The 23,331-nt window shown below is 40.4% G+C and overlaps 1 protein-coding gene across 1 annotated transcript in view; it reads right to left on the bottom strand.

The window, feature by feature from the left end:
* The window catches only part of MC5R (melanocortin 5 receptor), a 49,458-nt gene extending 26,348 nt beyond the window's left edge, over positions 1-23,110 (bottom strand). The window contains exon 1 of the mRNA XM_069960112.1: positions 22,893-23,110. The gene's annotated coding sequence lies outside the window, so the exon portion shown is untranslated. The remainder of the gene's footprint in view (positions 1-22,892) is intronic.
* Positions 23,111-23,331: the final 221 nt, after the last annotated feature.

Below are 23,331 nucleotides of genomic sequence, written 5' to 3'. Positions count from 1 at the left end.
TTATGCCCCCTGTAATTCAGCAGGAGGTGGCACCACAGGCCATCTCCTATCCTGACCTACCCTTTGTCCCGGCCCTGGTAGGCAGGGCCAATGCTGCTAACACATCTAAAATACTAAACTGGCTTCGTATAGATATAGTCCAAGATAAATTAAATAAAATGAATGTAACCAAAGCTCCAGGGCATGATGGATTACATCCCAGAGTTCTTAGGGAACTCAGTTTTGCAATTTCTTTACCATTGTGTAAAATATTCAGTGATTCTCTGCTGACTGGTATTGTGCCGAGGGACTGGCATAAGGCAAATGTGGTGCCAATCTTCAAAAAGGGCTCTAGGACTTCCCCAGGTAACTATAGACCCATAAGCTTAACGTCCATTGTGGGGAAACTATTTGAGGGGCTTATAAGGGACTACATTCAGGAATATGTAGTGGCTAATAGTATTATAAGTGATAACCAGCATGGTTTTACTAAGGATAGAAGCTATCAAAACATCTTAATATGTTTTTATGAAGCCTGGATAGTGGGGCGGCTGTGGATATAGTTTACCTGGATTTTGCAAAAGTGTTTGACACAGTCCCTCATGAACGCCTGGTAAGTTAAGGTCTATGGGTTTGGAAAGTTTATTCTGTAACTGGATTGAAAACTGGCTTAATAATCGTACTCAGAGAGTGTTGGTCAATGATTCCTACTCTGAATAGTTCCCGAGTATAAGTGGTGTACCCCAAGGGTCAGTACTGGGCCCCCTTCTGTTTAACTTGCTTATTAATGATAATAAGAATTACCAGTATTGTTTCCATCTTTGCAGATGACACCAAGCCTTGTAATACAACCCGCATGCATCATATGTCCTAGGGGGAGTTACACTGGGAGAGTCGCTAATAGAGAAGGATCTGGGTGTACTTGTACACAATAGACTGCAAAACAGCATACAATGTCAGTCAGCAGCTTCTAAGGCCAGCAGGATATTGTCATGCATTAGCACAGGCATGGACTCTCGGAACAGGGGTATAATATTACGGCTTTATAAAGCTTTGGTGCGGCCTCATCTGGAGTATGCTGTTTAATTCTGAGAAAGGATGTCCTAGAGCTGGGAAAGGTGTAAAGATGGGCAACTAAACTAATAAGGGGAATGGAGCATCTTAGTTATGAGGATAGATCATATGGCCCCTACCAAAAATATGGCAAACAGATGTTCCAGGTAAAACCGCCTCAAAAGACAAGGGGACACTGCCTCTGCCTGGAGAAAGAAAGGTTCAATCACGCCTTCTTTACCATGAGGACAGTAATCTGTGGAACAGTCTACCCCAGGATCTGAACACAGAGTGCTTCAAAATAGGCTTCAACAAGTTCTTAGAACAAAATAGCATAAATGCATATGAATAGAATCTACAAATTAAACTTCTCTCTTCCCTTTATTCATTCCCTCCTTGGTTGAACTTGATGGACATCTGTCTTTTTTTCAACTGTACTAACTATGTAACTATTAGAGATGAGCGAGTAGTGAAATATTCAACTTTCGAGAATTCGAATCAAGTAGGCACCGAGATTCGACCATTCGAACGAATACTCAATCCCATTATAGTCTATGGGAAAAAAATGCTCGGCACTTGGAAATCCAAATTCGACCACTTGGAGTTCACCAAATCCCCCATGAAACCACCCTAAACGATGCGAACACCTCTGGGGAGCATGCCTGGGTGCACCCAACACTCCAAAATCGCAGTATAATGCCACTCTCCGCAGCTGCGAATGAAAAATCTTTGCGAACGCTTTACGAACGTTTACGGCAATGTTCACACATTTCCTTCATATTTCTTGCGCAGCGTTACATACATGATTCCAATGTGCGTAGAGCATAATGTGATTCGTGCGTATCACGCATTACGCTGTACGAACGCTAGGCCGCAGCAGAGCAGAGATTGGCACACTGGATATCACGTGCCTTCTACTGGGCAACTGGCACACTGGGTATCACAAGCCTTTTACTGGGTAACTGGCACACTGGGTATCATGTGCCTTTAACTGGGTAACTGGCACACTAGGTATCACATGCCTTTTACTGGGCAACTGGCACACTGGGTATCATGTGCCTTTTACTGGGCACATGGCACACTGGATATCACGTGCCTTTTACTGGGTAACTCGCACACTAGTGGGTATCACATGCCTTTAACTGGGTAACTGGCACAATAGGTATACCGTTAAAGTGCCCTTAGTGGGCTAAACCAGTACACACAGGGTACTGGAATGAATACAGCTGATGCTGCTGCTGCAATCTATTTCTTAAGATTCTTCTATTTCTTGGATGCAGAGATGATTTTTTTTTGCTGGATATTAGCCCTGAAAAGGACTTTTGGGTTCTGTAGTAAGCCTGCCAAGCCAAAACGCTATTAAAACCTATCTCTCCCCGCACAAGGAACTCTCCCCTGACTAGGTTGAAAGTGCATCTGAGGTTGAGAGGCTTGTATTTAAGTTTCGAGGTCATGTGGTTCAGCCATCCAATGAGGGTATATGCCGTTTTTGAGCTGCGTGCGTACTCCCAGGGTCCCTCACGGCCTCCCTGCATGGTGATTGGATTAAAAAAAGCGCCAAGTGCGATGGTAGGGCTTTCGAATGTTTGCCACTTATTCGACACACTACTTGATTGTATTCGAATCTTTTGAATACCGCAAAATCGTATTCGCTCATCTCTAGTAACTATGTAACCACACATGAAAATTATAAGAGTGGTACTGTTTTAGTAGAAAGCAGACATTTTTTTCTAAGCCCAGATAACCCATTTAAAAGGAACCAATCAGCACTGATATGGCTCCCTGCTGCACAGTATATATCTGCTCTGCAGCTCCCCGAGATTACCAGACATGACTGTAACGGTAGCTTTACAGCAGAGAAAAAGTTGTTTTATTCCACCGCACGAGGACAGGAGAGGGGCGGCAGAGGCTCTGTGAGAGAAGAAAGCGACATTTTGTAAAGGTACTGTACAAAGGGCTGTTAGGGGAGGGAGGTGAGGTACAATAATGAGGTACAAGTGCCGTAACCTGGGGTTGCTAGGTGTTTTTGCCAGCGGGCTAAGTGTTGAGGTGTACCGACTAGGCACTTTTCACAGTGGCCAGGAGTGGTATATCCACCCCTGGGTATAATAGCACTAGGCTTTAAAAAGGTAGAACAAGGTGTGTTTAGGTGCAGGTAAGTCCAGCACTTAACCAGGAAAAAACACTTTACTTGAAAACTGTTCAGTGCAATACAGTTTAAGGCTATGTAAAACTACGGCCGTTGTTGCCGATGGCAACGGCCGTAGTTTTTGTGCAGTGGAACACAGCCTATTAAGCAATGGCATCCCAGCCGGACCATACACACATCGTATATGCTCCGGCCGGGATCTGTGCGGCCCCGCAAATAACTGACAGGTCAGTTTTCTGCTGTCGGAATTCAGTGAATTCCGGCCGCAGAAAGACCTGTCAGTTCACACAGTGAACTGTGTGCTATGGTAAGCTCTGATGCGGGCGCACGCTGATGCGCCCGCATCAGAGCTCTGCGGCCGGAAAGATCATCCAGCCGGTTGATCTTTCCGGCCGCAGAGCTCTGATGATCTGTCCAGGGATCGGCCGTTCTGTGACCCGGCCGGGGTCACAGAACGGCCGGTCTCATACGTAGTGTGAACATAGCCTAAGGCTATGTTCACATAACATATGCAAATTGCAACAATGGCCGTGATTTATACAAAACACACTTTCTATTGTAATGAATGGAATCCCGGCCAGAGTGTATACACATAGTATACGCTCCGGCCGGGATTCCATCCGGCCGCATGAAAAACTGACATGTCAGTTTTCTGCGGCTGCTATTCATTGAATAGCAGCCACAGAAAACCTGTCAGTTCACACAGTGGAACGTGTGGCTATGGCCGCACGCTCCATTGTGTGCAGCGGGGAAATTCAGCAGAAAACAAAACACACAAAAAAACACACAATTGTGCCTTGCTAAATGTCCCCCTAAGCCTTTCTGCATTCTTAATCCACTCATGGTTTCAGTTGAAAAATACTGACCAAAATTCTGAGCAAAAATACAGTGTGTGAACATAGACTAAGAATAAATGTGCGCAAAGATAATCACAAAAATATGTAGAACAATATCCTTTCTCCTGATGGACAACACAGGGTGCTTGTCTTAGGTGCTTGTAGTGTAGGTAATAGGTAGTAGATAGTAGGTGTTACTTAGGCGTAATAAGGTTCAGGGGTGGTCTTGGGGCCTTGCCTAGTAGTGCAGAACTCTGCTGGGACAACTTAGGAGAGCCCACTGAGTGTCAGGTCTAGTAGTACGAGTCCCAGGGTGCAGCTAAACCCTCAAGTTTCTCTAAATAGGTCTAGCAGGTTTCAATAAAGTTTGTTAGCTTAGGCACTTTTCTCCACTGCGGATCAATTCTTGAAGTGTGGATTGTCCTGAGTATCCGCAGAGTAGGTTAGGTTTTTCCAAGGTTACAGTTACCCCACCTCTGGGTTTAGCACTGCACAGCTTTCTCTCACACAACTCCAACAAACTATCTCCTATCTCTTTTCAACTCCCACTAACAGACTAGAACAAAGAAAAACAGTGGCAGTGGCAGCACTTCAGGGAGAAAAAATAGGGTGATTAAAACATAAAATACGGACAAGGAGAGAAAGGAGTGCTGCATCTCACATCTTTGGCTGACACTAATGCCTCTCAGCTACATTTAAAAACCAACGCTAGGATGTTGGTATATAATTTGATCAAACCATATTGCCCCATGTACCACGTGCAGGTCCCCTGGTTCACATTAGTCCCTACACTCACCACTGTGTCAGTCAGCGACCGCTAACCCCGCAAAGCGAGCGCAACAGTGAAAGGAGGCCATAGAATGGCCCTGCAATCCCACTGTCACACGACCAATCGCCAAGGGCCCCCCCCAAAACACAGCAGGCACCGCCGGCGGAGAAGGCTGCCACCAAGCAACACAAGGAAGAACATGGTCTTATCACTCACTATTGCTCCTGCAGGTAAAATGGGAAAAATAGGAGGTACTAGTCATGTGTGCACAGGTGCCTCTTGTTGATTGGGGTCACATGAGTCTTACCAGGAGGATTGCTAACACTCAGAAAAGAGAGAAATGTAAAATACGGACAAGAGGAGAAAGGAATGCTGCACTTCACACCTATGGCTGACACTAATGCCTCTCAGCTACATTTAAAAACCAACGCCAGGATGTTGGTATATAATTTGATCAAACCATATTGTCCCATGTACCACGTGCAGGTCTTCTGTCTCACATGAGTCCCTACACTAACTCACCACTGTGTCAGCGACCGCTAACCCCGCAAAGCGAGCACAAATAGGGAGGGGAGGCCATACAATGGCCCTGCAACCCCACTGTCACAGAACCAATCCCCAAGCCCCCCCCCCCCCCAAAAAAAAAAAAAAAAAACAGCAGGCACTGCCAGCGGAGAAAGCTGCCACCAAGCAACACAAGTGTGAACATGGTCTTATCACACACCAATGCTCCTGCAGGTAGAATGGGAAATATAGGAGGTACTAGTCATGTGTGCATAGGTGCCTCCTGCTGATTGTAGTCACATGGGTCTTACCAGGAGGAGTGCTAACACTCAGAAAATAGAGAAACGTAAAATACGGACAAGGAGAAAAAGGAGCGTTGCACCTCACACCTATGGCTGACACTAATGCCTCTTGGCTACATTTAAAAAACAATGCCAGGATGTTGGTATATAATTTGATCAAACCCTGTTTGTGCTCGCCTGGAGGGGTAAGTGGTCGCTGACTGACACAGTGGTGAGTTATGTGAACCAGGGAACCTGCACGTGGTACATGTGGCCAATATGGTTTGATCAAATTATATACCAACATCCTGGCGTTGGTTTTTAAATGTAGCCAAGAGGCATTAGTGTCAGCCATAGGTGTGAGGTGCAGCGCTCCTTTCTCTCCTTGTCCGTGATTAAAACATAAGTCCTTTATTTCATTGTGAGTTAAAAGTTGAGCTGCTATATCCAACCAACGGTTTTCGCGTGCATGCGTGCTTAATCATGACGATGGTTTGTTGGATATAGCAGCTCAACTTTTAACTTAGCATGAGATAAAGGACTTATGTTTTAATCACCATATTTTTTTTCCCTGGAGTGCTGGAACCACCACTGTTATCATTTAATCTTGTATGAACTAAACGGATAGCCACCGTTGGATCTGTGCACCCGCCTATTTTTGTTGCAACCCCACACATCTGACAAGATGAGCTGACTCCAACTACATATTTCTTGAGGATTGAATCTCATATTGGTGGGGAAAGTGCTTGAAAGAAATAGGTGTAAGTGTGGGATAGGTAGAGAGATATGAGTCACCCAAGACAGTGATTAGACAACAGATAAACGAAGAAGGAAGATGAAACTGCACTCACCAATAAAAAATGTCTTCATTCTTTATTAATTATTCATGGTAAAACCAGGTAAGTTCGGACAAGGTGCAGACAGTGCGGTAGCAGACACCACGGAGGTAAGGTGAAAGGCTGTTTCACGCCTTTCCGGTGCTTCTATGGTCGGTAGAAGCGCCAGAAAGGAGTGAAACAGCCTGTCACCTTACCTCCGTGGAGTCTGCTACCATACTGTCTGCACCTTGTCCGAACTTACCTGGTTTTACCATGAATAATTAATAAAGATGAAGACATTTTTTATCGGTGAGTGCAGTTTCATCTTCCCTCTTCGTTTACTATATAATGTTTGCTGATACACTTTTAGAAAGATAGGACATGCACAGCTCCCAGTATGTAAGGTGGGTGCACTATGCCAGCACACAGAGAGAACCTGAATGAAATCAAAAGCAAAGATATGTGCTATAATGGCAAAATCAGCACACCAAATAATAAAGATATAAAAGTACTTTATTGATCAGGTACACAATACAAAAATTACAAAGTCCCACTTAAAACCATTTAAAAATCCCAAACTCCAGGGAAAGAATATGGTCTAATGCGATCCGAGACAAGCAGCCCCATGACTGGTATGTACTACCCCTATCATGTAAAACAATATATACACATGGATATATATATCTATGCGCCCAACAGGTCACCAAATCAAAATATTGCACACATATATAAGAAACCAAACATACAGTGGAAATAAGTAAATAATAAGACAGTAAAGCAAGATAAAAGGAGGAAAGAAACTGTGAGAGAAGATGACCAAAGCTCTATATCACCAAATCAAGATAATAGGGGTAAGTGGGGGTGCCATCTGAAGAGCCCTTCAGACGGCACCCCCACTTACCCCTATCATCTTGATCGCATTAGACCATATGCTTTCCCTGGAGTTTGGGATTTTTAAATGGTTTTAAGTGGGACTTTGTAATTTTTGTATTGTGTACCTGATCAATCAATAAAACTTTTATATCTCTATTATTTGGTGTGCCGATTTTGCCATTATAGCACATATCTTTGCTTTTGATTTCATGCTGATGCACTTTGAAACTAGCACCTCCGTTATTGCTGCGATTCAGGATTTTTAAGTGAGAGGATAGCTGGGATTAGTAGTGCCTCCATTGCCTGGTTGTGGATATAGGGCAACAGATAAACAGTGAACAAACAACATTAACCGTTTTGACCTTCATCTGTGCTCAGAAACAGGGAAGAGTGAGACACCAAGCAGTGACAGCGTGTAAAGGCACTCATTATTCCAGAGTATGACACCTAACAGAGATACCTTTTGAGAGGTGGAATAAAGGCATAGAGGCACACCTGTACTGGGACACTACAAAAGTAAAAGGTGGCTGGGTTTTGTGGCGGGAAGGTGCTAGAGAGATAGAAGAGGCAGAACATCTGTCAAGGCAGGTAAGTTCAGATGCTCTTTGAGGGTAAGAGTAACCAAAGGTAATAGGGACTCTGTGAAAAAGCAGGAGGGTATCAAGTTATTAGACAATGGCTACTTTAGTGAGAATGCTACAGAGACTGCACTTACAGAAGTGGTCTGGTGGTGGTAAGGTGACATCCCTTTGATGCAGGTTAGTAAAAGGGCTAATATTTGCAGACCTGTTGCCATAGAATCTCTCTGCCTTGCTCTTCCTCACTGTCTGCATATGGCATACAGTATCTTTGAGCTCCTCTGCTTCTCAGGCATTGGCCACTGTCTCTATCTGACTAGATTTGGCCCAGCTGGCTAGGTCTAGACTAAGGGTGCCTTTACACAGAGAGATTTATCTGACAGATTATTGAAGCCAAAGCCAGAAACAGACTATAAACAGGGAACAGATCATAAAGGAAAGACTGAGATTTCTCCTCTTTTCAAATCCATTCCTGGCTTTGGCTTCAAAAATCTGTCAGATAAATATCTTTGTGTAAATGCATCCTTAGTAGCTCTCTCTGTTTTTCATAGACAAATGTTTAAGAAAACTGCAATTTCACAATTTTTTGACATAAGAATTCCTCTATGTCAAGACTATATAATGATATGAAATGAAAATCTTAAGATCTAGATTACCATGTTATGTCCCTATAACATTTTTATTTTTATGTTCACAGAGCTGTTTAGGGACTCATTTTTGTGCTATGATTTTTTATTTTTTATCTTTTTTTTTACGATATTTTATTAGTGGCTTATGTAATATTTGAACATACATATTGAAAATTCATTACATATTCAAAAAGAAAGTCGCTCACAGGCAACAAAGGATTGTATGTTTACAATATCATACAGATACTATGAGCCTTTGTAATAACCTTAAAAGACATATTATCATATACAATACAACGTAGTCTTACCAAAAACATAGGTAGAAAAACAGTAACCTATAATATCACCTTAAAACATGGTATAGATGTCAGATATTCAAATATGCTACCAATAGAATGGAGAGAATTGTCTTTAACAGAGAAAGGGAAAAGCTTAAAGAGTCACTGTCGTATTTTTTTTTTTGCAGAAATCAATAGTTCAGGCGATTTTAAGAAACTTTGTAATTGGGTTTATTAGCCAAATCTGCCATTATCTGCATGTAAAAAGCCTTTTCCCAGGTCCCCCCCCCTCCTTCCTCTTTTTCATCCACTCTGAAAAATCTGAAAATTGTGACTTGTTGCAGGAGACGTCCCCTGTCTGCTCTAGGGAGAGGGGAGGGGGGAGGAGGAAGGAGGGAGTTAGCCGGCAGCAGAAAGCAGATAACAGAGGATTACAGGCATGGAGCTGGGTGACAGCTGTAATGATGACTGTAATGATGACACTGGTGACTGTCACAGGAGATATCCCGTGAGGGATTTGTAGATTAACTCTTTGTTGTCCTGTTTTGGTCTTTTCTTTAGCTCTCTCCATAGGAGAACAATGAAGACAGGGGGGAGAGCTTCAAACTGCTTTTTCATGATAAAAATGCATTTTTCGGATAATAAACCCAATTACAAAGTTTCTTAAAATCGCCTGGACTACTGATTTCTGCAAAAAAAAATTTCACGACAGTGACACTTTAAGATATTTGGAGTGCTCCCAGAGTTCCCTCTTGGGCGGCCATGCAATACCAATCAGTGTCCTTAAATTGATTAATGACAGAGTCTCTCTCTTCTATAGTTAAATCATGAATTAGAAATTGTGTCCATTTGGACATAAATGTTTTTGTTGATTTTTCTTTGGTGCGCAATACATCCAAAAGTTCCCAATGAAAGATCTCCTTCAGAGCGGAGATTACCTCAGAAATGTCTGGTAGAGTATCCAGTATCCAGTGTCTTAATAAACATTTCAGGGAAACTAATAGAGTTAAATGAATTCCTTTAGAAGTAAGTAATTTAGGAGAGGGAGTAGTAGAGTCTATATCAATAAAATGAAAAAGATAACTAAGAGGGAGAAGTGGTATGGCATGGCTCCAAGTGGATAAAAGATAGAGCCGCACAGAGTCCCAAAATTCCTGCACTCGCGTGCAGGCCCAGGCACAATAAAGCAAGTCTGCTTTAGGAAGTGAACATTTCGGGCAAATGTGAGCAGTGTGGGAGTTGGAAAAAGGAACATTAAAGGCATATTTAGCCTTGTGTATAAAGCGGAAATGTATTTCACGTAGAACCACATTGGGAGTGGCAGAATGCACTAGTTGAGATCCTCTCAATATTTGTTGGGTCAGATCCTCTGAAAAAATTACGGAGGACCATTTAAAAAAAAAAAAATTGTCTAGATAAATTCTTTTGAGAGCGTGATCTAAGTTCTCCATATGTATGTGATAAAGAATTACATACCGGGGGCGTTGGGAATAGATTATCAAATTCTATATCACTTTCTGCTTCTGCTATGTCCCGTACTCAGATCCCCAACAGAAGAAACATGTGCACTCTGCCACTCTGAGTAGTCCAATTTGTCTGAGTCAGGTGGGTAAAGTGGTGAATGCCACAGAGGAAATCTTTTCGATAGGCAAAAGGGAAAACCATATAATTTTCGTACCGCCTTCTATGTGGCAATGGTGTCTTTCAATAATACACTTCTCTTAATTTCTGGGGGAAGTTCTGGTAATTTAGCATGTAGCATGGTGGGTAAAGGCCAAGGTGCTGCTAAAGCTTTCTCAATTAAAATATTGGAGAAATATGACGTGTCCATAATCCAATCTTTAGCATGGTGAAAGAGAGCGGCTAAATTATATAATCTGGAGTGAGGAGGGAGTTCTGCCAATCTGGATTCCAAGATAAGTAATATAGGATTTAGCGATGGAGACCCCCACAGGACCCGAAGTAGACCTCTTATGTGTAGTTAGGTAAAGAAGTTGACTTTTATGTATATTGATTCTATACCCAGAGAAGGAACCCAAAAATTTTAAGGCATCTAATACTGCCGGGACATGTAGATCTGGGATATCTAAATATATTAAAGTATCATCAGCAAAGCATGTAACTTTGATGATTTGGGAACCAACCCGTATGCCTGAGAAAAAGTCAGAAGAAATAAGATATCTAGCAAGAGGCTCCATCGCCAAATTTAACAATAGAGGGGATAGGGGGCAACCCTGTCTGGTACCTTTTTGTAAGGGAAAGCTATCTGAAAGGAAACCCGGGGTATGAATTCTAGCTTTCGGAGATGTGTATATTGTGGAAATAAAATCTTTGAATTGACCTGTGATTCCAAATTTTGTTAAGGTAATGTCCAGCCACTCCCAGCAGATATGATCAAAAGCCTTTTCGGCGTCAATTGCCAACAGACCTGTAGAGTGGCTGGAACGAACCCCAGATTGGACACCAGACTGGGCCGCTAGTACCGTTCTTATATTAGTGACACCAGAACGTCCTTTTATAAAGCCAACTTGATGGCTGCCTATTAGTGATGGTAGGATGTCTGCCAGTCTATTGGTCATAATCTTTGCCAACAATTTTAGGCCTACATTTATTAAAGAGATTGGCCTGTACGAATTAGGAGATGTCGAATCCTTCCCCTGTTTGTGTAGTATTTTGATATATGCAGTATCTCCCGAGGGGAGCATGTGATGGTCAGTCAGAATAGTTTGGAAAGTAGAAAGAAGAGTGGGGGAGATGACAGAAGACATAGATTTATAAAATTTCGCACTATAACAGTCAGGGCCTGGAGCTTTGTTATTTTTAAGTGTAGAGATAGTGGCAGTAATTTCCTCCAATGTGACTGGGGCGTTGAGAGAATCAAGAGAAGGGTATCAAGAGAAGGTAGAGTTAATGACTCTAGAAAGTTCTTACCAGCAGCTAGATCAAGCCTATCTTTGGAATATAGTGAGCGGTAAAATTGTTGTAAAAGTTGTGATATGACTTTAGGATCTTTTTGTATATTACCCGCTGTATCTTTGAGAGCAGGGATATGTGTAGTATGTCTACGTCCTTTAGCAAGGTTAGCTAACATTTTCCCTGATTTATTACCATAGCGGAATAAACGGGATATGTATTGATCTCTATATATAGCATTGAGTTTTTCCTGTGCAATTTCGAAAGCTTTTCTAGCTGCTGTCCATTTAGATTTATTGTCATCTGTAGGGGAAGACAGGAAAAGAGTGTATGTAGAGCGCAGATCTTGGGAAAGTTGAAGATAGTTTTTACGTGCTTCACGTTTCTGGGCAGCCAAATAAGAAATTATTTGGCCCCTTAGAACTGCTTTTGCAGTCTCCCATTATTGGGGATTGTGTATGTTGAGCATTGTTAGAATAAAAGTCTGACCACCATTTTTTTAATAGTTTGATAAATGAGAAGGAAATCTCCAAATAATATCGGATCCCTTCTGAAAAATATCTCTTAATTGTAAACTAACAGGGGAGTGATCCGAAATTACTATATCATGAATTTCAGAGTCTTCTACTCTGCCAAGAGAGTCCGGTGACACTAAACAGTAGTCTATTCTTGACCAGGCAGTTTGGGAGTGAGAGTAAAAAGAGTATTCTCTACCATCTGGGTGTAGATGACGCCAAGAATCAGATAGGGAGGTAGAATTAAGGAAATTGGATAAAATATTATCTGATGAAGTATATACAGTAGGGGTCTTAGTTCTTTTTCTATCTTCAGTTGTATTAAGAACAGTATTTAGGTCTCCACCAACTATTTTAAGATTATTGTCATCTTGCAGAATGAGATTTTCCAATTTTTTTAAAAAATCAGGTCTCTGAGTGTTGGGACCAGAAACGTTATATATGCTATATTTGCCCGCTGGAGTGTCAATAAGAAGATGACATATCCTGCCTTCATCATCTTGATATTTAGATAATACCGTACAGGCTAAATTTTTATGTGTAAGAATAACTACCCCGCCTTTACGGTTAATAGCTGGTAAACCATAAACAGCACCCACCCAAAAACGTTTGAGTCTAAAATAATCCGATTCAGTTAAATGTGTTTCTTGCAATAATACTATATCGGCCCTAAGTCTCTTAAGATGTTTAACCCCTAGATGACCCTGGACGTAGGGTTACGTCATGGAAGTCTGTCCCCAGACGACCCATGACGTAACCTTACGTCATGGGTGTTATTCCCGCTATGAAGCGCGCTCCGGAGCGGAGCGCGCTTCATAGGAGGTGGGGGCCGGCTGCAGTGAGCAGCCGGGACCTCACCGGTAATGACACGCTGCAGCGATCGCGCTGCCGCGTGTGATTAACCCCTTAAACGCCGCGATCGCGGCGCGACCGCAGCGTTTAAGTGTAAGTGACAGGGGGAGTCCCCTGTCACTTACCGATCGGGACCCCCGCAGTGTGACTGCGGGGGTCCCGATCAGTAAAACGGACTGCAGGAGGTCTCTCACCTGCCTCCGTGCGGTCCGATCGGCGATCTGCTACACTGAGCCTGCACAGGCAGGCTCAATGAGCAGATCGCCGATAACACTGATCAATGCTATGCCTGTGGCATAGCATTCATCAGTGTACAAATCAAAGTAATGTATGTAGAAGTCCCCCAAAGGGACTTCAAAAGTGTAAAAAAAAAAAGTTCAAAACACTAACACACTACCCCTAAACCCCTCCCCCAATAAAAGTCTAAATCACCCCCCCTTTCCTATTATATAAATAAAACATATAAAAATGAATAAATAGATAAACATATAATATACCGTAGCGTGCGTAATTGTCCGATCTATTAAAATATAACAAGCGTCATTGCAAACCGGTAAACGGCGTACACGAAAAGAGGGGAAAAAGTGCGCAGATTACCGATTTTATGTTACATTATATATTAAAAAAAATCAATAAAAAGTGATCAAAACGTCCGATCTTCACAAATATGGCATTAATAAAAACTAGAGATCATGGCGGAAAAAATGACACCCCATACAGCCCCATAGGTGAAAAAATAAAACCGTTATAAGCATCACAATAGGCCCATTTTATTAATATTTAATTGCCAAAAAAAAGGATTTCATAAAAAAAAATATATATAACATTAGAGAATCTGTGTAACCTGCATATGGTTGTGTTCGGGCTGACCTATAGAATAATAGTGTCATGTCGCTGTTACCATATAGTGCATTAAGTAGACACAGGAACCCCCCAAACGTTACCATATTGCATTCTTTCTTACGATTTCACCTATTTATATCTTCATAAATAATATATTTGGAATTCCATCATACATGTTATGGTAAAATGAATGACGCCATTACAAAGTACAACTATTCCTGTAAAAAACAAGCACTTACATGGCTTGTAGATAGAAAACTGAGAGTGCTAGAGCTCTTAGAAGGGGAGGAGGGAAAAACGAAAGCACTAAGATCAAAATTTGCGCGGCCCACTGGGTCATTTTGGGCCTGGTCCTCAAAGGGTTAAGTATAGAAGTCCTCTTAGATGGGGAACGTAGTCCCTTAACATTCCAAGTGATTAATTTCATACAATATTAATAGAAGAGGAGGTGTTAAGAAGAGACCCTGGAAGCACAATAACATAGTGGGTAACCCTTTTAGGCAGGATAGCATGTAGCATTTTCAGACAAACTCAAGGTGATATACCTAAGAATAAAACAGTTAACAATATAAACTAAGTGAATAAAGTGAGATGTGGACTTCACTTTTTTCGTATTGTCCAATGTTTGGATCATTCGCAAACTCCGCATCATAGAGAAGAAATAAAGAGAAAGAAATAACTGGTGGAGAGGTCACATTAACCTCCGCTCCACTAAATGAGTATATATTAAAATTAAAGACATACACATCCCTACCCTCCTGAGAAATGTGTGAGTTGTCACAGAGAAGCAAATAAATAAAATAAAATAAAAGGGAGAGCTAGTATATAATGATTAAGTACTTAAAGAAGTTGTACTTAAACCTTAAACCATACAAGGTGGAATTATACATATACATATATATACATGCACACACACATATACACATATATACATATACATTTACATACATACATACATACATAAATACATACTTACACACACACACACCACCAAATGCATTACTACCTAGACTAAAAAAAATTATATTGTAGTAACAAGGTGTCCCTAATATAGTATTTAGTCAACATATATAGGGCTAAATAGAGAAAAAATATTCAGTTTTAATGAGCAGCATAGGGTCCAGCAGAATATAGATGGATTTCATAATCATTCCATTTTTTCTACCGTGTCAGTAGGACTATCCAAACGTCGTCTCTTGTGCTTGTCTTGAATAGGTGGAGTGAGACCCTTTACATCTTTACCGGGGTTTGCGATCCTCTGCAGTAATGCCGATGCCTCTCATGGTTAATATATTGAATTAATAAAACACATTTTCGTTGTAATAAAGTCCCTTTCATTGTTCAATAATTAAATTTGAACGATTCCATCATTTTGCAATTAAATATACTGTTAAAATAAATATATATATATAAATAAATGTATATTTATATATATATATATATATATATATTTATTTATTTTTTGACAGTATATTTAATTGCACAATGATGGATTCTTTTAAATTAAATTATTGAACAACGAAACTGATTTTATTTCAACGAAAATGTGTTTTATTAATTAAATATTAATTAGTACAGGAAGCTCCATAAGCCGTTAATTCATATGCCGGCAATAGAGCTTTCTGTACTAATCATCACTTTACTTTAATTAAAACATCAAATGTTTCTTCTAATTATGTTATCACAATAGCATTATTAGAAGAAACATTTAGAATTATATGTGCGCTCAGCTGATTGGCTGATCGGCTCAGCGCACATATAATTAGCGGGTCCGCAGCACAGTGACTTCATTGTGCTGCGGACCAGCGAAGAGGACACATCGGGGTGAGTATACAGCTCTCCCCACCCCCTCCCCAGCACTGCACCCCTCCCAGCAAGGAAGGGGGGTCACTTAACCCCTTCCTATCTGGGATGGGTGCAGTCTGACATCAGTCTGGCCCCCAAGGGGTTAAGGGGGATACAATACATCCTCCCTTAACCCCTTGGGGGCCAGACTGTAAGCAGCAATCTGTAAAGATGCTGCATACTGTAAGGAGCACAACACCGCTCACAATGATGGGTGTTGTGCTCCTGTTTGTGTGTTTTGTGTGTTTTTCTCCCTTTTTGTTTTTCAGATATCGGTATCCTGTGGATTACGTCGGATTCCGTGGACTACGTTGATGACCAGCAGTTGTTTTTTGTTTTTTTTTTTAATAAAATGGTCAATGAGGGGTGTGGGGGTGTTTTTATTTGAATAAAAAAATTTTTTAACTTGTGTCTTGTCTTTATTTCTTTACTTTATAGACTTAGTAGTGGAAGCCGTCTAATAGACGGAATCCATTACTAAGTTGGGGCCTAGTGTTAGCCGGTATAAAATGGCTAACACTAACCCCCCATTATTACCCCAGTACCCAATGCCACCAGGGGTACTGGGAAGAGTCGGGTGCCAGTGGTCCCGGAGCATCAAAATTGGCGCTCCTGGACCGGGCGGCAGCAGGCTGGTAAGATTTAGGCTGGGGAGGGCCTAACCCAATGGCTCTTCCCACCCTGGTGTTACCAGGCTGCTGTCGTTTGGTTTTTAACCCGGCTGGTTATAAAAATAGGGGGGACCCTATGCGTTTTTTTTTTTATCTTTACCATATTGGTAGAGATGGGACTTTTTAAACACTTTTTATAAAATTTTATCTGAGATATGATGGGCTCATGTGAGTCATGAGAACGTGCCACCACCTCTCAGTCAATAGCCGCTCCAGCTACCAGAGGTGCAAAAGGTCACTAAACCCTGTATAGTGGTACCTTGGTTTAAGAGTAACTTGGATTAAGAGTGTTTTGCAAGAAGAGCTCACAGTTTTTTAAAATTGTAACTTGGATTAAGAGCATTGCTTTGGTTTAAGAGCTCCCTGTACTGGGTGGGACGGTGAGTGGAGGAGGGGCATGGTCTGCATAGTGTGGTCTACAGATCCGTACTCTGACCCAGGAAGTCTCCCTCACCTTCCAAATAATGGCAGATACACTCAAGTGCTCGCATTTTGTAGTCTTCACTCAGGAAGGCTCGGCAGTGTCAGACCACCCTGACTGCTTTCCCTTTGTTTTGTTTGTTTGTTTTTTGAGGGAATTGGGGTGTTGCAGAGTTATATTAAATTTTTTTCTGGCATTTTGTTTTCCATAGGCTTCTCTAGAGGACTTACATGGTGCTTTTACTAGTATGTAAAAGCACTAAAAAATTATCTGCAAATAGACTCTTATAGACTAGTCATTCTTTGATCTTCTGTTTTGACAACTAGAAATAATGCACTTAGCTAGCATTAAAAGTAAAAATGTCACTTGACCAAAGAAAACTTACTCTGCTCTCTCCAAGTCACTTAGTTTATCTACTGTAAAATAGACATTTTAATAGCTGGTAAAAAGGACCAATATCATAGGATTTCCATAGAAACCTTAGTCCATTAATTTATACATTTTACTAGAAATAAACTTAATTTGGTGGATGACATAGCTGCATGCAGTACTAATATGGTGGATGACATAGCTTCATTTTTTAATAGACTTACATAGAAAAATGCACAGCCACACGAAATGTGCGGGTTCCTCAACTGCATAATAATATGTAGTGAAAAACCATGGCAATCTTTAGCAAGCAATGTGAGAATTAATTGTAAGGTGAGTACGTTCCTTAGTTCCAACCAGAATTTGTATAATAGAGACAAAAAAATGTACACACACATAAGAAAGATAAACCGGTGGTACATTCTCTTTAAATAGTCACAGTACTGTGATATGAACGCAGAGCTGCAGTAGTGTTAAAATATCTGAAAGCCCCATGATGTGACCCAATTATAGAAATTACACCCACAAGGGATCCATTTAGGAATGTCGTTGGCATTTTGACCCCATAGGTGCTCTCCTATATTTGATGTGCATAAGATGATGCGGAGTAAAAATTGCTAACTTTCCTTAGTTACACTATCTTGTTCCCTGCATCCATAAATTGTTCTGTGGGTTTTCCAAGATAATGCCACTCCCCCAAATATGTCATCTGCTGCTTCGAGGGCCTTTTGGGGTTTGGATTTTGTTGGAATTGATTTAAGGTGCAGTGTAATATTGGAGCTGTCCAACAGTGCAATCTGTTTGGTCAGACTTTCTATCCTGGATGAAGAGAGACTGGAAAAAATCTCTAGCTCTGAATCTGATAGGATGTTTATTCCATTTCAAAGCCTCCTGATGATTTCACCACAATCCTTATCCTATCCAAAGGGGTCCAACTTATCCACGCTTTCCGCTGTTTCCATGGCTACCTCAGAAATGAGACACCTGAGAATAACGTGGAAATCGGCAGAATGCGTAGGGTGCTCTTCCCACTCTGGTCCCCAACTTTTTTCTACACATGATGAAATACTGTATGTACTATATGTCCTCTGATACTGCACTATTTTTTGTTTCTTATGTGACTATGATTATTCTGTGAGTGTTCCATGTTGTGTCATTATCAAGGTCAGGCATGCAGGATGCAAGCAACATACATGTTATATATTATGTGATTTTGTTTGTTGTCAGTCTTTTCAGGAGCCTTCTACTTGGTCCTTTTAGTACTTTTTGTACAGGATTATCTTCAATGAAGATTTTTTTGAAGTGCAGCCAATATGTGTATTTGCTGGTTTGATTTTTTTTTTTTTAGCACTTTATATTGTGTTGGTGCCCATTTGCTATTTTCTGTTTCTCTTACTTTGTGACATATATCTTGTTTTATCAAAACCACCTAGCAGCATCCGGTAGATGGACCAACAAACATTTAACATAAGTAAGGAATTTACATACACACATTATATGCTAGATTTTTCATTGAATATTTTAGTTGGATTGCTGCTTCCAAGATGAACTTGTCTCAGCAGTGACAACCGACTTAGCCAATCAGTGACTGAGGCAGGAGACCTCTGTAGTCAGTGACTGGCTGAGTGGGCTGATTCTGCCAAGGCAAGTCTGTCCCGGAAGTAGGGTGCAGAGCAGAGAGTTGTGTATTGGATGATGTCAAACTGGAAATTGAAGGGAAATTAGGTAAGTATGGTATTTGGGGTTTAGATACATTACAACTAGATATGTTTTTTGGATGTTAATATTCAGGTTGAAAATGGTTTCCTTTTGACAGATATACATCCTCAGATAAGACAGCTGTCATTCGAGATCATCCAATCTGAATGATGCATAGTATTGATGCAGACTGCAGCCTGCATAGGGTATTCAATAGAATGTCCAAAGATTTTAGTTATAAGGGTTAACCCCTGACATCTGATACAGGACTCCAGGACACCAGTCCTGCAAAAGGATAGGTAAGATTTGTTACACAAATCTGAGAGTAATAATGATATACAATAGGGGGGACCAGGTGGTGTATAGCTGGGCTAGATGGTGGTGTACCTGAGCCACTTGTCACGGTGGCCAGAAGTGGTATGCCCCCACCCCTGGATACACCAACTAGTTGAATTTGAAAAGAAACCAAGATGGCCAAGATGGGGTTGCTTGAAAAAAAATAATAAAGAAATCCTTGGCTTGGAGTCTTGTACAGGGGAGCTATGGGAAGTGCAGGCAGAAATAGGAAACACAGGTATTAATAGGAAATATAGATACCCTTCACCCAGAGGGTCCAATACAAGGGTACCTTACTACAGGGGGGCAAGAAACATAGCAGGGGGCACACCCGCTGTAGAACACTGCACATTGGATTCCCTTTTTGACTACATACATTCTCCTAGGATTGGTTGAATTATACAGAAATACTGTCATTATGAAAGGCAGCTATAATTTGTTCTTTCTTATAAAAGAACAAACAACCTAAAAGATTAGTTAATTCAGATGTTTCAATAAAAAGATAAAAAATCAGATAGACAATTATATTGCTGTCTTCATTGCATAAACTGCGAGTTTATGTATGAGAGATCTGTTTTCCAACATATGAGAATGGGGGGTTGGGGGGATGGAGGGATACAAATTACATCAATATCTCACATGCAACTCAGACTGGGTTATTCCCATCTTGTGGTACCCGTGCTTGAAAATCTATTATATCAGTCTCCAAAAACTTTAGTCACTTGGGTGATATAGAAAAAGACCTCTGATACATGGTGGTAGATAATATTTTACAACCTGAATGATGATGTTAGACGTATTTTATTAAAGAAATAGGAAAAAGAATGGATTAAATGCTTTGGGAGTTGAGGTTCGAAATGTTGGATTTGAAATGACTAACAAAATCTTCAGGTAAACTTGCCAGGCTCTCCCCTAGGTTTCTATGATACTGAGTGTCTCAGATATAATGATTTTAGGACATTACCATATGGTTATGTTCACACAGCGGAAAAGTATGGCCGTTGTTGAAATCGGCAACAATGGCTGTACTTTGTACGCCTAGGAACGCTGCATGCTCTTCTATAGGATCCCGGCCGGAGCAACTCAGCCTGGAGAATCCCTTTATTTGACAATAGAAAAGGTAAGAACCAAATGGACAGAATAAATATAGAGGGAGTAGGTAGACTACCAAAGCAAAGTACTGTGGCACTCCGATAAATGTAAAAAATTCTAAGTGTTTATTCAATCCATCAAACAGGTAATGCAACATTTCAGTCTCTCCATTGAGACTTTTCTCAAGCATGTGAACATATCTCTACACACAGGTGTATATATATCAAATCAGTAAAGTGCCAATTACAGTGCATATCACATAAATATAATAGTGAAAAAATATATAAGAAGACAAATTCATATAATATCATATAGACATATACAAATCTGAAAAATAGTGTAATCTAAACTTGTTTTGCGTGCACACAATAGCATAAAATAGTGTTTAAGGTATATGATTACATAATTAGAAATACAGAGCAGCTAGGTGCTACTCACCAGGAGCCATCAGTGTAAAGTAGGTAGTAGGTAGACTGCTATGACCTGTCAATCTATCATATGAGTGCTCTAGATGTATTGAACCAAAGTGTATTGTAGTATTGGCTATAAGCCTATTAATCTCTTTTCTGTTCAACTTCATGACCTAACCTCAGAATAGATCACAAATAACAGACAGCTCCATACATAGTGTAGTGGCTATTTTGGATTACTACAGATCAGCTCTCATTCACTTCAATGGGAGCTGAGCTGCAGTAGCCTAGTTTTGCCACTGCACAATGCACAGAGGTCTCTGTTTTCTTCTTTTCACTGTGAATGCGGGTATCACAGCTTTAACACACAGTTGATCTATGATCTGATTGATGATGACCTATTTTGAAGGGTACAGTATCAATATTTTTCCTTTAAAATGTGAACATTTGTGTAAATGTGATATACAAACAACTGAATCCCCCATTCCTTTCCATTCATATTTTAGGAGTTCCAAAGGAAGCTTAGTTCTCTGTATAGACACTTTAGAAAACTGATGCTACTGTTCCAGTGCTTACAAATATGTAATTCAATGGGTTATTCACCTAATAAATATTTCTCATTAAAGTGATTTTATAATATCAAGTTCAAATTTTTATCTGCAGATAAGCTTTCCAATGAGTAAATGCTAAAGTACAGCACTACAAAACCTACTGGAAATTTCTGTATTTTGTGGTTGTGCATCCTGGTAGAGTAGTTACTCAATACTACAATTCCAAGAATGCATTACTTTCCCTGTTCATTACAGCCCTCCTACCCTGCCTTCTCCCCTTCCACAGGACTCTTGCAAGTTCCCTGAAAAAAAAACAGTTGCAGAACATCTCATTTTCCTGCAGACTATTGCACAGTATCTGAGGTTGCAGCACCTGCTGTATCTATTCCCTGTCTGCTCTGCATCATTCAGCATAAGGCAGCATGCTGTACACCATCCGCACTCTCCCTATATGCCCCAATAAATAAATATATGTATCTGTGTATATGACAGAAAGATGGTAATGTAGGTTGGAGGGGCTGGTCAGAGTGGGGACACTAAGAAGGGCGGGGCTAAATCTCAGAGACAAGATCCAGCCAAGCCTCCTGTGACATCAGAGGATGATGCGTTGTCTCAGAAAGGGAGGAGGTGAATTGTACTTGGTATAAATGATGATGTCACAGTGCCTACAATGGAGCCACTATAGTGACAATCTCTGTACAGTTCTGAAGAAGCTTATGGCGTTATATAAAACAAGTAAGAAAGAAATAATGCCATTTCCTATTGAAAACACGGCTCCAAAGAGCTTTCAACAAGTTTGTGGACAGAAAAGTCATTCTGGGAAACATGGCATTTCATTCAGAAACAATATGTTCTCACACTCTGTAACCTCAAACTCTTAAATCACTATCTATCTGATTTGCTGCTGTACAGCATATGGGGATCCAGTTTCTGCTGTGGTCTTTGTTCCAGAGATGGGCAAGATATGTTAGGTTCAGGAGTTTAACATGAAATATAACCATGTAATAGTAGGTCCATTACTGACTGAACACTACAATCTAAAATATACACTGTAGCCAAATGAATAATGTCACAATATATTGTTTCATATGACAACTGTTATAATAAAAGGGACCAAAACAAATTAACTATAATTTATTGATTATTTTAGTATCCTGGTTCAAAAAAAGTAATACTGATAATAAATGTATTAACATAAAAACCCTATTTAATATACATCACTCATATGTTACATTGCATCACAGGATTCCTAAGTAGCTTCTAAAAATAACTCTACAGGATAGACAAATATAGCAGCAGATATAGCATAGAGCTGAATAAAATAAAAAGTCTTTAGAGCTGCCACATTTGTGCCTTATGTCGGTTACCATAAATCAGCAAGTTCACATGGATTCCTATGTAAAACTACAAATACAGTGTGATACCAGAGATACTTTTCACACTCTGGTCTGCTGCGTGTATAGTAAAATAGCTACTCACAAACAAATAGGAATCCATTCATAAAAGTTGTTTTTTTATGTTTGCGATTTCACATTAAACACAAGAACCATTAAACACTATATCACAGTAACATATTAGTTCTGCATTTAAATGGTTGGATACAAGTAGCCCCCAAACCCCTTCTATTACCTGGAGGTCTTTAGGAATCTTCACAAGACTTCATATGTAACTCCTGATCTTGACACATAATCCCATTCTTCTCTGACTTGTCCATGATCCACTTTATTTAGTATTAAAGACTGTCAGCAGGAAGCCTACATGCAAGCGTCTGGTTTACTGAATAGACAGATGATGTCCAGCAGTCACATTTTATTCCACAGAACAAGCAGCAGCTATTGATCACACTCACTGAGCAACTCTGTTTTATACCTGCAGCAGCTAATAACACTGCTATAGAGCTTTTAACTCCTCCTTTTCACTGTGTCATCCTTATTCAAGTCAAAAATTCAACAATTCAATTTCATATCACCACCAGAGGGCGCATGTTATTATCTGGATCTCGAAGAAAACTGTGAGTTTTATATGAGTTAAGGAACATATTTTAAATCTGGATACATACATGGTCATT

This window comes from Dendropsophus ebraccatus, chromosome 2 (assembly GCF_027789765.1).
Source record: "Dendropsophus ebraccatus isolate aDenEbr1 chromosome 2, aDenEbr1.pat, whole genome shotgun sequence".
Classification (NCBI taxonomy): Eukaryota; Metazoa; Chordata; class Amphibia; order Anura; family Hylidae; genus Dendropsophus; species Dendropsophus ebraccatus.
The sequence above is the reverse complement of the archived record's forward strand: the minus strand, read 5'-3'. Positions and strand labels throughout refer to the sequence as shown.